The sequence below is a fragment of the Ptiloglossa arizonensis genome, chromosome 2 (assembly GCF_051014685.1).
Source record: "Ptiloglossa arizonensis isolate GNS036 chromosome 2, iyPtiAriz1_principal, whole genome shotgun sequence".
NCBI classification, from domain to species: domain Eukaryota; kingdom Metazoa; phylum Arthropoda; class Insecta; order Hymenoptera; family Colletidae; genus Ptiloglossa; species Ptiloglossa arizonensis.
The window spans coordinates 16,679,498-16,697,564 of NC_135049.1; the positions used below are offsets into that span (position 1 = coordinate 16,679,498).

At 35.8% G+C, this 18,067-nt stretch overlaps 1 protein-coding gene across 6 annotated transcripts in view; it reads left to right on the top strand.

The window, feature by feature from the left end:
* Positions 1–18,067, top strand: part of Wake (ankyrin repeat and fibronectin type III domain containing protein wide awake) — a 211,141-nt gene that overhangs the window by 162,369 nt on the left and 30,705 nt on the right. For 2 of the 6 annotated variants that reach the window (XR_012994364.1, XM_076327806.1), the window contains exon 1: positions 7,752–8,545. The exons of 3 other annotated variants lie outside the window; for them this stretch is intronic. The gene's annotated coding sequence lies outside the window, so the exon portion shown is untranslated. Of the gene's footprint in view, positions 1–7,751; positions 8,546–18,067 lie in introns of those variants that run through there. One more of the 6 variants, XM_076327807.1, reaches the window with a different exon arrangement.

Below are 18,067 nucleotides of genomic sequence, written 5' to 3' on the forward strand. Positions count from 1 at the left end.
TGCTACCTGAATTTTTTCGATTTTTAATTTGTTCACACATTATTTGTAACATACAGTAAATAAATATAACTTATTTATTAGATGAAGAGTTCGGCAAGCATTTCATTTGGCTAAAGGCTTTTCTTTAAATAATTTTGTTATATTTAACGAGTAAGCGATTCAATCGATAGAAATCAATGAAAACCACATATTTTTGTACGAATTGAAATCGATGCAACAAAAGTTGTTTAATACATATATTTCAAATGCAGAAATATCGTTTTAAGAGACTCAGTGCTTTCCAGAAAGTTTGAAAATCACTGATGTAAAGTTTTCAAGCGTTGTCGCGCTTTGAAAGTTTCCCTTGTTAGGCGCATTCTTGGCTTCCAGTAATCGGGAATTTATTGCCATTTTGTTGCAGAATGTCCGAAGTATAGTTGGAAGTTGTTCACTCTCCATATTTATCGTTTACGAATGACGAATAAAAATATTCTCAGTTTCCTACAGACAGAATGAATTATTACAATTTGTCAAAATCAAATTATTCACGTTCCATGAATACGTCCGATCACTCGTATAATTGGTAACATGGACAATAATGTAATATTGTTCAATTGCATCGAGGTAATTTCGGTAATTTTGTAAAATAAAATTACAGAAATTATTAAATTCCAACAGTGTGGTCTTTATTACGTTCGCGAGAGAGGGTTTTTCAACAGAAATGAAACTTACGAGGCTAATTTAATTTTAATAACGGAATACATTAAAGAAGCCGACGGGGAAACTTTGAAATTAAAACGAATCAATAATTTAATAAATATTCCATAAAGTAGAAAACGTTACGTATGGTTCTCATTATGTAATAATTCCCACGAAGTTTACTTTACGTAAACCTTCAATTATATTAATATTACGAAAATGGCTTAAGCGAAAACACTGAAAAATTGTGTTTATCGTTTATTCTGTGTTACATCGATGTAGATTAACACGGAACATTAACAAGGAGTAAGTAAAATTATGAAATATACAACGTATAATTTTGTTGTCGCCGATCCGTTTTCCATGCAGCTGGATATTGCACATTATTTTTGCAACAAAAAAAGAATCTTCAACGCGCGGTGCACACCTTAATTCGTTAATTTTCTGTTCAGTCGTAAAGTGTGCTTTGCAAACCCATACGAAACCGTCGCATATTTCACGCTGGAAATATTAATGCTTCCAGGAGTCTTTGAATGCAAGTGCATAATGCAGACGCGAGCTACGCGCGCATAAGCTACCTTTCAAGGTACGGAAAATGCATTATTCTTTCCTATCTCTTCTTCCCTCTTTTTCCGACTCGTCCCGTTCGTCCATCTTCCATTTACCACTCCGCCTCCGCTTTTTCGGAATTTCTCAGCGATTCCTTACTTATTCGTTGGCTGCATACTCGAGTCAGAATTCCTTTGACAAACTTGATGACGATGGTGAACGAAACGCGTCGAAGCCAGTGACAGTCGACGATCGGAAATTTTTTCGCCTCACCGTTCGACGTGGCAGACACTATAGCGTGAAATTTGTTTAATCGACCCATCCATCAATCAAACTAGATAAAAATCACGAGAAAATTTTTCTTTTTTGTATTTTTATACGTGTTATTATGACACGTTTGTTACGCGGATAAAGAAAGTGTGTACATATGTATATACGATGCATAGAATAAAACAATGTTGCGCAAAGGCAACATACTCGAATATGCGACTTATATTAGATTAAATACATATTTACATCGTTTATATACTCGAATATTTATTTCAGTTATATTTACCGAATATTTCGATCGTTAAAGTGTTCTAGTGCTTACTCGGATATAGAAAAACGCGATAAATATTGAGTTGTTCGGAAAGTCATTTTGCTTTCCAAATTGGAGAATATATAATTTAATAAAATGTTTATACGCTCTAAAAATATCGTGTTTTATTTTTACTAAAGAGAAAAGAAATGACTTTCGGAACAAGCCAATAATTTCAGCCCTAAATAAGCAGTGACTTCGGAGTACCGACGAAAGCTCCCTTTCCAAAATTCAAAAGGGCGTTAATGAACTTTCCACGAAGGAAGTTTACTTTCTATCGAGAAATTAATTACCGTCCGTGAAACGGCCGGGGAACAATTCTCCGCGCAGTTAAAATTTCCACGCTTAAATCGCTCGTTTAATGAACAACACTTAACATGATTAGATCCCACGGCAGTTAACATGCTGAAGTACAAGCTTCGTTATCTTCGCGATAACGCGATCAGGTTGTTCAGCGAAGTACGGAAAACAGCGTGGACCGGGAATAAGAAATTTTAATTAAATTCTCAGACGAGAAAAAACTAACGTGAATTATTTTTGGTTTATCACGTTCCATTTCCAATGATCAAATAGCGTGTTTTAACTTTTTCCCGTGCAGAAATTGCCAAACGAGTTTTTCGAAGTGAAGCTGCGAACATTTCAAAAATTGACAAATTTTAGTCGAGTAAGTATCTGAAGAGTACTCGCGATCATTTTAGGTACACGTTTTCATGTCTGCACACGTGTATATGTACAGGAGAAATAGATTTGAAATATTGTAACAATTATTTTTCAGATATTTCATTCGTTACTATTTTTATTTATATTCTTTAGATATATCAGGTCATTTTAGATCTATTTTTTTTTTTTGTATATTCAAATGTTACACTTACAATGATCTAACTCGTTAGGTATTTCTTTAACTATAATTTTTTTCATTTTTAAAATGTTCACAATTTTAACTTACAGTGCTCCTTTATAAAATTCATTGTACACACATATCGTATCGACTTCTAATTAGAATTCTTTAAAGACGAAATTTATATGTACTTTGACAAAATTTATTGGGAAATAGAATTACCATCGTTTATAAAATTACGAAAAGTATTTGTATAGTCAATGAGACTATTCTAAAGGATCTTTACAAAGTATCGTTTAATCTCGATTAATTTTTCTCTAATGGAAAGTCGATGCGACTAACGACACAGTTGAACGAATTAACCATGTCCTGTTGCGGCTATTTCCAATTACGCGGATTAATTAAAGCCGCCCATTAGTTTGCAAAATTGTCGTGAATGGAAGCGAAGGCAATTAAATCGATTGACGTTTTAATAGTATTTCTACAATGAATTTTGATTCACGGTTTCGTTCGTTCGAACTATTTTTTGAACTTACAGTCATGCATCTACAGTCGTGCACGATTTCGCGTTACGTTTGTTTAAAAGAAAAAGAAAAAAAAAACCAGAGCAACTCTGTACAAAATAAAATAGTATCTTCTTAAAAAAGAACAGTAGATTTTCAGTACCTTATTCTTCTTAGAGAAATCATTATGATGTATCGAAATTCTCGATTGATTAAAAATCTGGAAATTCATGAAAGTTTCGTATAAAATTACTTGGCTGGTTAGTCGTGCAGGCAATTGTGTCACTCGATTTGTTTTTATTGTAAAGGATTTAATTCATGGGTGTGGCGGCTTTTATCACGTACGTTACAGGATGTCTACGTCGACGAACTTGCAATTTCCTGGCGGTGCTGAATTTTCCAGCGCGCCACTGGGAAATATATTTCGTGAATCGCACTTGTGTACTCCTATATTGTCTCACGTTCGGCCGTACTTTTGTTACGGACCGTTTCATTCGAATCTTTCGTTTGAGAGACTTTAATTGCAGTATTCTCTAATAATTGACAAAAAGGAACAAGGAACACGATCTGCATTATATCGATTTTTTTTTACAACCGTACGAACGTATGAAACATTTGAGTACAAAGGAAAAGAAATTTATTTTGAACCCTACCGTGTCACAAATTATTTAAAAACTACAATCAAAAATATTTCTCGTTACTGCTTCAGATCGCGGTAATATTTAATTTCATAATTCTAGATACAATAATTTTCTATCTTGGGTAGAATTCGAACAATTTTTCTTAAACACTTAGGGTGTAGTCATTTTCACGTACTCGAGACGGTTAAATTGTATCGGTAAGAAATGAAGATATTCGTTAAAGAAGTGGTTGCATTTTTCAAAATTCTGTTATCTGAACTTGAAAAAAATTTTGCAGCCAACGGAAGTTTCCTTTTCGATTACAATTCAGCATGGAGATTTATTCACAGAGACGCATTCTCTCTCGCGCGAACAGAACCGTGCATTGTTCGTGCATCCGAAAGAGTGGAAATGAAATTCTCAACGAACAATGGACACCTTCCTCGCGAAGTTTCACCTAACGAGACGAACAACTTTCCCTGTTTTTTTGTGCTCCCGGTTCGTAATATTGCGTCGGAATAAACTTTTAATCAGCTCCAAATTTTAGGAACTTGACATCAAATTTTTCTGCGACTAAATTGAAATTACATGGGAAAACTAACACTATTGAGGTGATTGTAAATAGTAATAATACATTTTAATTGCACCAAAATTTAATTCCTTTAAAAACAATGCAGTAAGGATACAATAAAGTAACGTACAATAAGAAAAAGAGAAGAAAAAATAATACATGTGTAATATATGTGCTGTGTTATTAAAAATGTGAATTACAAGATATGAAGTTCATGAATAAAAACAACAGGAAGGCTAGAAACAAATTAAGAATAGAAAAAGAATAATAAAGAATTTTACCATTAATAGTCTTTCGCAATGAGATGGAGTGAGTTATAATAATGTACGAAACGATAAAACAATAAATCATAATATCAGGATGTAAGATACAGTATTTCCCGTTATTAAATAACAAAATCGAATTACCAGTGAACATGAAAACAGGGGACGATATCGATTTTTATCTCGAGCTGCAATTCAGATTCGCGTGCATAATCCATCGAGGAAAGTGAACATGATACACTCGGAGTGAGCAAGATAAAGCAATAGTTCTTCCGTGAAGAAATTATGTAAATAGGAAGGTGTTCATTTTGAATAATTTTTGTCTATATTAGACAAAAAAAATAATAAAGTATGTACAGCATAGAGCTCAGACGTTTAGTTGTGAAGGATACCGTGAGGTGTCAGTGGCTCGACCTTGAGTGACATCTGTGAACACCGGTGATTGTGTTTACCAAGAATTTTTTGTTTCTCGTGCTTTAGGAATTCCTGAATTCCTCTTTTTCACTTCTCAGAATTCGGAAATCCTGTCCGAAAATTCTCGATATTCTCGAGTGTATTTAAAATAAAATCACGTTGTTCTTCTCAAAATGAAAATTATAAAGGAACATTTTAATAGAATACTTATAATATTGATATTGTTAAAACATAATAAGGAACGTTTATATTTTCATTCGAGAAGCATCGCAAGAAGATACAAAGAAAACTAATCACATTCTATTGCATTGTTCAGAAAGAATCATTTCGTTTTTTTTTTGTGAAAATGAAACACGTTTTTTTTAGAGCGTATAAACATTTTATTAAATTGTATATTCTCCATTTTGGAAAACGAAATGACTTTCCGAACATCCCAATAACTTAAACACTAAGGAACGATATATTTTCAAAAGTATACATTGAATAAAAAAAATGAATTAAAATTTTCGTTTACTTATTCGTCGATCAATCGTTTTGCATTTAGACACAAACATTCTAGAAACGTTCTAGATAGCTATTGACGTACGAGTGACTTCTTTAAAAGTCTCTGAGACGTGGATCAGTGGCTGGTTGCGCCACGTGTTCCCAACTAACCGGAAACGTGCCTTTCGAACTCAATGTTGTACTTGGGCATACCTGCCCACGATCAGGTACTTTGTGCGAAGTGCAGGAATCACGGTAACTGGTCTCTCGAACCCTCATTTTCCGTGGTGCTAGAAGAAAAGTTACCTGGCATTCTTTGCCAGACTCGTAGGACGATAATGAATACATTCATGAAAACTGATGGTTATTATGCAAGATAACAGTATTTGTCGTAGGCAGAATTTTGTCGAGAAGATGGTCGTTTAAAGCAAATACGTATTCACCATAGAATGAAAATATCTCGACGATAAATGTATATATATTTATTTGAGTGAAATCAATGGAACGTACCAACAGTAGCGCTAAATTACGAATTGAGCAATCAGTTTCGTTCGGTACAAACGATTAACGAAATATTAAAATAACTGGTCGATAAGTGCAACAGTCTAGTAAGACGTAAGAGTTACAGAAAGCTAAGAAATTTTCAACAAACAAACTTATCGATACAATAACGTCGAGAGTATCTACGTCTGTAAATACAAGAATAGATGTATAATCAACCGATGGAAAAGGGTAGAAAAGGTTGAATAAATATTGACACCTGTCACCTGCCCTAACCGTATTTTCTCGTCAGAATTGGATTATGATACTTCTGGTTATTTAATGTAATGATAATTGCACTTTTCTCTCGCATTGTATGTTGATACGTATACACAAACACGAGGAAATGAAAACAATTCGAATGCGATAGTTTAACTTCCTTGAATCGTAATTTGAATTTCTAATTTACAATCATTAAAGAGATGCGGAGTTAATAGCGTAAGTGCAGTAGCTGTGATTGAGCAAATTATCATTTCGAAACCTCTATTTATGACCTGAATAAAGACAAAGCGAGTGATGTTATAATCGAGGTTTAGCAAATCGTTGTATTTCGAAACGGGATAAAAAATTTCCGAGCATTACTTTTCGTTGAGAAAAAATCATTCGATTATCAATCGGAGCACCGTTCATTGATAAAAAGTAGTCTTGGAGAAAGGTACCCACGTTCAAATCGCGAATACCGGAACTAGTGATGGGATTGTGTTGAATGTGAATTTACGAATCGATCGATCCAATGTATAAGGTTTCCTTCGTTAAAATCATTACTTTAATTTCTTTTTATTCATTTCCGACTTCAAGTTTGAAACCGTCTTCAGAGAAAGGCAGCTAAATATAATTCTAGAATACAATTATTGATATTTGGTGTTTCTTTTTATTCAAAATTAACCCTTAATCAATTTAAGCCAACTATTACGACTTCGTCTGATATGTATTTTTTATTCATTGTATATATAATTAATTTCATTCCTATTTTTATGGCAATGATACCTTGACAAATATTCCAATCGATTTGATACACTAAAATCATAAGTATTCAATACCGTAAGTATTTCTTGTATACTTTCATTTTTACGGTAAATATGTCATTTACATATTAACTACGTTTTACAATTACATGCCGCGTTATTCTCAAAACGATTTCGAACTAATATTGGGTAAATTGTAATTTAATTGATGATATCGAATCGAGTTAAATTAATGATTACAATTACCGAGTAATTAGCAATCACGATTAATGAATAATACAAATAATCAAAGCAAATGTAACCACCCAGGCTCGCGATCACGAAATAATTACACTTTTCATTACGATTGAACCGGTAAGTACATAATTAACAAAATAGCAAAAACGAAAGTAATCTTTCGTCGAACGATTACAAATTACGGGATCGCGATTGCGTAATTACAAATGTAGTTCACGATTGCTCATAATTAATCTTAGCGATGATTTATTTATTAAGAATTGCGATTATCGCGATTACTTTCGTTATTCGATTACAAAAGTAAGAAAAAAGTAGTACCATTGCTGTCCAATTCTCTTCTCAAACAAGAAATCGGAAACGTTAAATAATTGGTTGGTTGTTCGTTTACTCGCGATACGGTCGAATCTATCACTAGGCGGAACGATGGGGGCGTCCAGTAGAGGGGGTAGACGGCAGCTGTTTGTTCGGACGCATGGCCGAGGGTCGCGTTCCATGTGTACCCGCCAGCAATGCCACATCGCTGTCGCCGCTGTCCGGACGAAATCGCGTTTGTGCCGACAAATTATCGTCAGTAACGCTTGTGAAACGTGTGACGTTCGTGTGTTATGAAAGTACGTTGTTCTGTGCGTAAAAATCGAAAGAATCGCCAACGGACGAAGACCAACGAACGAAAGAACGAAAAACCTGACGCGAACGGCAAGGAAACCGAGTGGCATGGAGAGGTTCGAGGAAGAGAGTCTCGATTGGCTTTGCGAGAATCGGTCCTGTGCACAAGTCACGTTCGTCTACGAGTCGTAAAGAGCTCCTCGTTCAGCGGTGGAGCGTCGTAAAATCGTGTGTGCGGGAAATGTGCAACGAAAGTGACAGGTTAAGTTTCGAACAGGAGACGCTTGCCTCCAAACAACACGTCTCGGTCGGTAACGTGCGAGAAATCGATTGTTTGTCGAGCGGATGCGAACGCGCGAATTCCCGCGGAGTTTTCTCCACTCGATGATTGTTATTTAAAAAATTCACTCGACTTGTAGAAACGGTGAACTCACTCTCGCGATTCGATTACCGAAAAAATTGTCATCGTAGTCTTACGTTCCGCGAGATCGATTCAACGTGGCGATACAACCAACGATACGCTTTTACGCACAATTTGTTTCACGAGTCCGATTAATCGAAAATTGTGAGAGTGACGAACACTAAATTAACAAAGCCGAGGAAATTAATAGGGTCGACGTAGATATAGACGGAATCATCGTTTTGTCAGAAAGTCGATAACCGTCGCGAGTCGTAAATGGAACGTTCGATATATACAGGTAATCTGCGACCATAGGCAAATTTCTCGCGCTGGAATAGTCATTTCTGCCGAGACGGTTATTTTCTTTGCGAAATTTAATTCAACTCACTGATTTCAATTTAATTTCGTTGGGAATTTAATTCTCGGCGGTGTAATTAAACTTCGTTTCGATCGTGACGTTCTCATTCTCCGCGAAAGGTAAGCGAACGATTTATAAATTTCTATTTAACAATTTTTCCTTGTAGAAAATATAACTGTCCACGGTATAATTACTTTACAGCAAATATTGATATTATACGTTCCCGTTACGTTTTCTAATTCATTTTCAGAACGATCGAACGTTGTATGTACATCGCGCTCGTTTACACAGTACAATATTTTCTCTCCGATCTAAGAACTACGTACTTTGTCATCGTCGATAATAATATCGTCAACGATTCGAGGCAATACGAATCGTAGTCGATTAACGTTGATAGTAATTCGGAGAATAGTGTTTTTTGTGTTAATAGTATCTCGTGTAATTTCTTCTGAAGCTCAATTGTTGGTAGGCAAGTTTTGCAGGCTTGTGCAGGCTTCGCAACCGCGTTATGGCAGAAATGGCTGTTCCCAGACAAGAGCAGCTCCTTCTCTTTCTCGGAAAACACGATGAGCACTATCTCGACTTCAACGGTCGACTTGCTCTCGATGGTATTCGAACGGTAGTGAACGGACGCACGTGCGTCCTTGCGAGGTAAACCTCCATGCATGGAAGGTTGCATAACCATAAGTAGATCGTTCATGGACGCTTTCTTTGCGAGTTTCAGTCATTTTCTTTCGCCAGGAATATCAACATTTCGTTCTGTCGAGAACAATTCTCCTTCCTCCTTTTTTTTCGACCGTACCCGATATTTCTAATTTTTTTTTCTTTCTCGTGCTTCCCTGATGGGTTTACAGCGATGGATCTGCATTCAAGATGCACTTTGGTAACATTGCCAAGTGTACACTCGAACGAATTGGTAATCCTTAAACACAAATAATTCCTTATAATAAAATATTTCGACTCGATTTTTCTAATCATTTTTCTAATCGTTTCAATCGATAAATTTTCATTTTAACACATAGCTCCTTTGAATAATTTATCCTTCGTATATTTCGTTTCGAGTTACTCATAAATACGATCGTACCGGAGATGACTCAAAGAATCAAGTCACAAATCTTTTATTAGAACAAATTGCTCAGTTTCGTTTCAGTAATTCCAGTTTTCAAACTTAATTACTACGTTTCCATTTGTATAATATATCACACTTAACTAGTAGTAATTACACAAACAAATAATTTTGTTGTAATTGATACGTATCTGTAATAATGAGCATCGTTGTTGTATAGGTCCCATTGGTAGTTAATATGCGCACACGTAATGTCGAGCAATCTTTTAGTGTCTTTGTTTTCATCATACTAGAACTTGAGAGATTTAATTGGAATTTTTTCAACTTCGCGAAGTCTTCCCGCGGAACCGTCTGCTCGAAACAATTTATCTTCCGAGTGGTTTACCGATGTTTTTCCCTCATCGCCTTACATCGTTATGCCATGGTGTATGAATTCATTGGGTATGCTTCTTGAACAGGTTCGAAGTCCATTCGCGAGCGGAAGAAGGCGTTAGGCAATGTCAGAGACCCGGGAAGGAAGTAGATTGTAGTTTATCGGCTTCGGAGCTCTGATAAGGAGGACTACGCCTCAAAGGGTTACATTATAGTTAGCCTCTGGCTCCTTAATTACCTATTATAGTCTTCGCCGATGAGACTGTCCCTTTGAGCGTAAGATAATATCGATGGAAATATAGCAAAATATTGAATTGTTCGGAAAGTCATTTCGTTTTCCAAAATGGAGAATATATAATTTAATAAAATGTTTATACACTTTAAAAAAATCATATTTTATTTTCATCAAAAAAAAAAAAAAAAAAAAACGAAATGACTTTCCGAACAACCAATACAATTGAAGACTCTAGTGACTAGAACCATCCGTTGAAAAACAATTTTCTACTATCAATAAAATTTTTACCGAATGTACAGGGTGCTCCGATCGAAATAGATAATTAAATTGTCCATTTAATCGAACATTTTTCTATAAATTCTGTACATGGAGTTTTAAATTATTGTTTATCTCGTTTGGATAATGTTAGTTAACAGTTACTTTCTTACGTGACCTCACTATCGTCTGTTACCATTTATTCGCCATTTGCAAGTCTAATGGGAATCTAATATGCCATTTTTTTTTCCTTTTTTTTTTCCTTTAATTGAATTAATATTCATCGTTTCCAGCCGTGTATCTTTTCTGCGGTGAATAATATTCCCTTTTCAGAGGCCTGAAATGTAAAATTTTTCCGCGATGGAAAATCTTACAACGAGCCAATAAATTTTCTACTTTGCGCGCGTTCCGAGTTTTTCTCAACGATTCATTAACACCACGGTTCACGGCACACGGTAGAAACGCGCGGATCGTTGCGGAACAACGATGTATTAACAATGCCAAAGAACGGTAACGTTGCCCAAGAGGAAGCGGATTTTGGTTTGTCGTTGAGATAATGGGGCCAACCTCGTAAAAAGGAAGTAAATAATAAACGTCGACAAAAGGCAGAGACACTTTAATTACTATTTATCCGGACAGCTCTTTCCCAGCTTACGGTGCAACTTTCTTCGTTACACTAAAATCATCATCTTTTCTTCAATCGGTCAAAAAGACGAATCAATTGTTGCTCCACTTTCCACACTCGCATTTTTAATACCCTTGAAACGATCGTACGCGTTCGTACACGTAGTTGTTTCGTATACTTCGAAACGCGTACAATTCGAACGTTCTATGCACTGTAGAGATGCACTTCTGCTACTGCATTCTGGTACTGCATTCGAGTACCAGAATATTGGAGTTTCGGAGTAGAGAAATGGTGATTTACGAATCGAGTTCTTCAAGTTCATCGTTCTTTTCTAAACTTTAGCGTCGAATATTACGCAATATCTCTATTTTGCCAAAGAAAGTACAAATAATAATGATAATAATTTTCAAACAACGATACGCGAATAATAATATTCTCGAACGGTGAAGTATCAGAGTAACGAGATTCGAATACTCCGAATGGGTATTCAGAGTTCATTCGAAGTACTCGGGTATCTGTAAAGTATTTATACGAATAATCGCAGCCCTAGTTTACAAGTGTCTGCTACCAAAGGGTTAATCATCTCCATTACTCGAGAATCGGTATTCCAATATTTCCGTGTCGCTCGGAACGTTCCCGTTTACGCGTAAGGAAAATAGTAAGGCCTGGATGCTCGTTTATGAACTATGCTCTGGTTTCTTTCTCGTTGTTCCTCTTTCGCGGCTTTTAACGATCGATGTCGCATCTCGATCGCCGGGATTATTACAGTTTTAAAGCAACCAACGCGTTTCTCTCAGAGGGTCGTAGGCGCGACCCGCTATCGGATTTACTCGTCCTTTTTAGCAAGAAAGGATTGCAATTTTCTCTAAAACAGGATACCTCGCGCAATTGAGGTCGTATTTCCCGCTTGGTTGAAAATAGAAGAAAATAGTAGAAAAGAACGAACGGTATAACAAAGGTCTTCGTAGCGGCTTTTAATTAGTATGAAAAAATGAAGAGTTTCTGAGATTTTTTTCTTTTTTTTTTTATGAAAAATACAAAGAAACTGTTCAGAAAATTATTGAAGAAACTGGAATAGTATTAATAATTTGTAAATATCTCGCCAAGTACGCATTTGCGAAACAGTTTTACTTATTACTTTTGTACGTTGGAGAATGAAAAGAATTTATTCGTGCGAAAAAATATTTGGTTTCATTTTTAAATGGAATTAAAATTGCGCTCGGCAGGTGCATCGTTATATTTGTTAAAAAGAGATCGTAGAACGATCTTTATCCTTCTATTGAATTTTTCTATACAAATAAATCTACGTTAAACGTAGGATTTTATTTTACTTTAATTTATTTTAGTCTCGTTTCCTGTTTCTTTCTTTGAATTTTTACAATTATTCGAAGTTCGAGCGTTATGAAACATTAAAACGTAGGAATATAAAAATAATATTTGAAACGTAAGCAGAATTCGTTTCCAAGTTACAAGTCTTAAATTGATAAACATCCATCTATCTAACTTGTTCTAACATTTTTTTTTTTTCTTCTTCTATTTTCAACGAAACATACGATACGACCTCAATTGCGTGACACACCCTGTATAATCCACTTTCGTTAGCTCTCTTAATGGCTGCGGCGAAGTTCTTCGAACGTTGCTCGAGGAAGTAGTAAAAGTTCTAATTTCATTCGGCCCCGGAGGAAAGTAATATCTTCGGATTGAAGTCGGTACAACGCATCAGGAGCGCCAAGTTCCTTTCTATCGTCTGGAAAAATCAGTTTTTGATCCTCCACTGTCGAACACTCTTGAAGTTTTCACGATGTTTCGAATCAGTTTGGAAACAATGGCTCAAATGTTGCTCCAAAATTTTTTCTAGAGTCTGAATCCAGTCTATCGAAATTTCAAACTACTTATAAGATGTATCGTTGCAAACGAGATACATTAAAATTATTAATAGAAACGATAATTAATGAATATTGTCGAGAATTGATCGTAAATTATAAACTAATACCGAATGGTATTAAACAGAGCCAGTAACCATTTTATACTCTTATAAAACTAATACATATATTTGGTAATTTTTAAAAATATTAATAACCACTTGATGCTTGTTCGAATGTATCGTTAAATTTTCGTACGCATTTAAAACTTAGAAGCTACGTAGGTAGCTTTGTGACGATCTCTAAGGCTCGACCTTTAGCGAAAATGTTATGAAATCGCATAAACGGAATCATCGTCGACGCAATATTGCGGTATTCAAATTATAGCATTGTTGAACATAATCCTTTTCGTACCATTGTCCTTTTCTCTTTGTAACGGATGATATGCGCCACCTCCTCGTGGTTTTTATCCGGTAGTAAGAATCTGAGGAAGCTACTATATGCAAATGTTCAATTTTATTCGTACCATTTACGGTGCAAAGGACATTTGAATTTTCCGAGGATACCAGAGGAGAGATTACCACGAACATTGTCAAATTACTCTGACCAAAGTTGTAAAGGTGCGCAAATTCTAAATTCTCAATGGAAAAAAAATACAGATATATTTGTTTCGAATTGTCTCAGATTTAACTCGGGTGTCAAATTTATGAAATAAAAATACTTTCGACGTTTCTTCGTTACAGAAATATTTTTATCAGTAAAAGAAAAAACTGATGAAAAGAATCGATCGTACAAAATGAAAAATAAAATCGAAGTTTACACGTTTCATCGTTTCGGAGATTAAAATTCTTTTCGGAAGGCAGTTTTCGTAAAAATTTGTAAAAATCTGCCACCTTTGAGTATCTATATTTTTTTAACAATTTCGTGAACAAGAAAATGACAATTCAAAGCCCCTACTTTCAAGTGTATTGCAACATAATTGAATTTGAACGAGATTCGAGTACACGAGTGACTGTCTTTCAAATTTTCGTAAAAATTCGTAAAAACCTGCCACCTTCGAGTGTCTGTATTTTTTAACAATTTCGTGAACAACAAAATGACGACTCAAAGCCCCTACTTTCAAGTGTACTGCAACATAATTGAATTTGAAGGAAAGATTCGAATACCCGAGTCACTTTTACTTAAATTTTCGTAAAAATTCGTAAAAACCTGCCATCTTCGAGTATCTATATTTATTGAACAATTTCGTGAACAAGAAAATGACGACTCAAAGCCCCTACTTTCAAGTGTACTGCAACATAATTGAATTTGAATGAAAGATTCGAGTACACGAGTCACTGTTATTGAAATCCGTGAAGCGAACCTTGATTGTTGAGATTGACTCGGTTTCGTGAGTACATATTGAACTTGATCTCGTCCCCAATGTTTGTATATAATAAACCCGCATGGTTTCTGTCCTTAACGCTAAGAAAATCTAGTCACGGAATAACGCCGATACGATCTCTCGCTGCAACAATCGTGAGACACTAATCGCGTATGAGAATGGGGAAACGGAAGCTTTGTTAGCGGTTATTAGCACAATGGGCGTTAAAGCAGGACGTAGTCGTCTCTGTGCATCCTTTTCTTTCGTATTGTCTCCCGCGTTTTCCGTCTCCCCGCATCGGCCGAGAAATCGCTGCCAGTTGTTAGCGCTGACGATAAAGTGAGAGGAAAAGATTCGAAAGGTTGATATTAATAATTGAAAGCTGATCGTTTGAGGATAAAAGGAAGGAAGTTGCATCGAACAGAGCCAGCGTTACCATTACTTCCATTTTCGGTGGGGAAATTAATAATCAATCGCTGGTCGTAAAATTCCTTAATTGGTTCGATTAAATCAGACAATAGAAAAGCATTCGAATACAATTAAAATGATTATATATTGTAATCGAACGAGAAAAATTGTTTGTACAAACTTGGGTGGAGAAACTCTTAATTAAAAAGTTATAGGAAATAAATGATGTTCAATGTTTCGACGATATCGGCCTCGTATCGATAAGAACGATTGACTTTCGAAACGGAGCGAGATGAATCGATAAAACGTTCGTCGATTCGGGCAATTTATTTTAGTACGATATTTTCGATACAATATTACTTATTAGTGATCCGATGCAAAATACATTTTTATTCGTACCAATTTCTTTTAACAATACGATACAAGCATTAAATATTGTCGTTAGTAGCGAGCGATCATAAAAGCATTTTTCAATCTATGTTTCTGTAACGTTTTTTTCTCACCGCTGCTCTGGAAAAATGATTGTTACAGTTTAATCGGTTAATTTGGAAACACTCGATATATGTTATGATTTTTATTAATAGACAGAGGAAGTAGATGATTCCTTAGTTCTCCGACTACTTAAGTAATAATGGAGTCGCATTAGTCGTAGCTCAGGGACGATTACGTGTTATTAAGGGTTGATAGACTAATAAACAAGGTAGTAAGGAGAAAAGGGCGGATGCCCTTTTTAAAAGTAATACTCACCAACGTTAAAATTCAAAATTATACAGTATTCAAGCTTGAAACTGTTCAATATGCTACATGATTTGTACTGCAAAAATACTCGGTAAATATTTATCGAGAAAAATACTTAAGAAACTTTTTCTTCAAATTTTCGATTTCATTTTCGAAAGAATGTTGTCGCAAGCATACGATACAATGCAAATATAAAGAACTGAAAATAAGTGTATTGTATATACTCCATTAATATATCGCTATAATTATTGATAGTAACGGCAAGATAAGCGTATACCAAATAAACGAACAAATTACCCTTCTTTTAGCACCAACAACGTAGATCACATTTTTATATCCACAATATTGAATCGTTAACGCAAAATCGTTCTTCTCGTTGTTCATCTGCAATCAGTCCCCAAAGAAAAATATTTTATATTGTCGCCGCGTTTTTCGAATTCTATGATTTTTATTTCAAATACTCTATTTAATTGACATTGTTCGCGTACTTATTTTCCAAAGAAAACCCAAGAAGAAAACAAAAAAAAAAAATATCGAAACGTTGCAGTTAACTTCCAACAAAACCATCGAACGATGAAAGACCAAATTAATCTTTACACTAAACAAGAAATAAAATCGTACTATTTATCCGTCCACTTGCAAATATTTTGGACGAATCGAGTCTCTAACGATTAACTTGCCCGTACTCTAATTATCCCATTATCATACCAAAGGGTCGCGATTACCTATTTAACATCTAACGAACTTCAATCTGCGTCACAAGTGGCAACCACGTCCCTCCCGATCGATTCAAACCGCGTTGCAATACTTGCATTTTTTCCTTAACTGTGTTCGGTAACACTTTCGTTCGCACGTTTTCCTACCTCTCTTTTAAAATCGTGCGACCATAATTTTACGTAACTCGACCATGTGTGTCTGCATATTCGTGTTTGCATAGGCTTGAACCTGTCAGGCTATCTGTTCGTTGATATATTTATAATATCGTTTATCTCGTCCGTGTTTAACTTGCTCTCGCTTCTACTCGTTTCTGCAATTATCCAACCATCGACAACTTTGACGCATCGTTCCGATTACCCATCTGCGTTTCGCTTTCGCGCTATTGTTCAACGCGATAACTCGTCTCGTTCGATCATTGGATTCACCTGCGTTTGTATTATTTCCAAGCAGACCGAACCCTCCGAGAACTTTTCGCACAGCAGTTTACCGATTCGTTTAGGACGAGTTCTTAGTTCAGCGAATTTCTTAAATGAACTCCAACCGAGGAACTCGTTGGCTCCTTTCGAAACGAAAGCAGTTTGGTAAGAACGCTTTGCAAAGACACTGTTTCGTGCAACTTTCGATGCCACTTTTTCAAAGCCAGCGAATCGCTTTTGTACCGCGTTCTTGTCTCTTTGTTTGGTTCATCGATAAACTCGGATCTCCAGGTTTTTATCCAGATTCGAAGAGCACCTTTCGAGAACAGTGCTCCGATTCACGTGACTTTACGTTCACGAGAATCAGCGAGAACGAGCGAAACACGGTTAACAATGGCGGGGAGTATTTTCTGACAACCCGAGGGACAGTAGTGTACATTTAGTTCTTCGAAATACTCGCTGCGAGTTCGAACCTTTCCTAGTTTAAGTTATAATCCGCTTAAAAGTGCAATACAGACTTTGGGTCAAGTTGCGACTACCCGAGAGACAAGTAGGCGAAGTTTCATCGTTATCTCTTCTTCTCGTTGAACTTCGTACACAGGGAGTACAAACTGGTGGAAGGTGTTTGAAAAAATAAGTCGGAAAAAATACCGAGCGACATTTTTCTCCTACGGAGTTTTATCTTCGAGTAAATTGATGTTAAACATTCCTGGAATACGCACTTGCGTATAAACGTGTCTACGTTTGGAGGATATCACTAAGCTACTCGAATTATTGTTTCTTATTTCAAATGCGAAGGGATAAACGTTGAAATAGAATTACTCTTCGAATTTCATACGATAACAAGCCGTGACATTCTTGATGTCATGTCAATAAGCTCAAACGCAACAAAGACTATCCTATAACACAGTCCAGTGTATTGACTGTGAATCTTTAACGTTCATTTATCGTTTTAGTCCACCAATCTTTAACATCGATTTGTACAAAAATTTATCTCCGTACGAAAAAATATCGTTCTACATTTTCGACTTATTTTTCCAAGTAGAGTCACCTTCTGTCTCTACTATCAGTTCGGTAACTCCATATTGAAAACGAAAGAATATCCTATAACACAGTCCAGTGTATTGACTATGAATCTTTAACATTCATTTATCGTTTCAGTCCACCAATCTCTAACATCGATTTGCACAAAAATTTAGCTCCGTACGAAAAAATATCGTTCTACATTTTCGACTTATTTTTCCAAGTAGAGTCACCTTCTGTCTCTACCATCAGTTCGGTAACTCTACGTTGAAAACGCGAGACGATTGATTCAAGTTTGAATAACACGTGTCGTCGTCAACAGCAAAGTCACGACTGTCCTCGTGAACGTTAAATTTTCTTTCCGAGGACACCGTGTAACGCG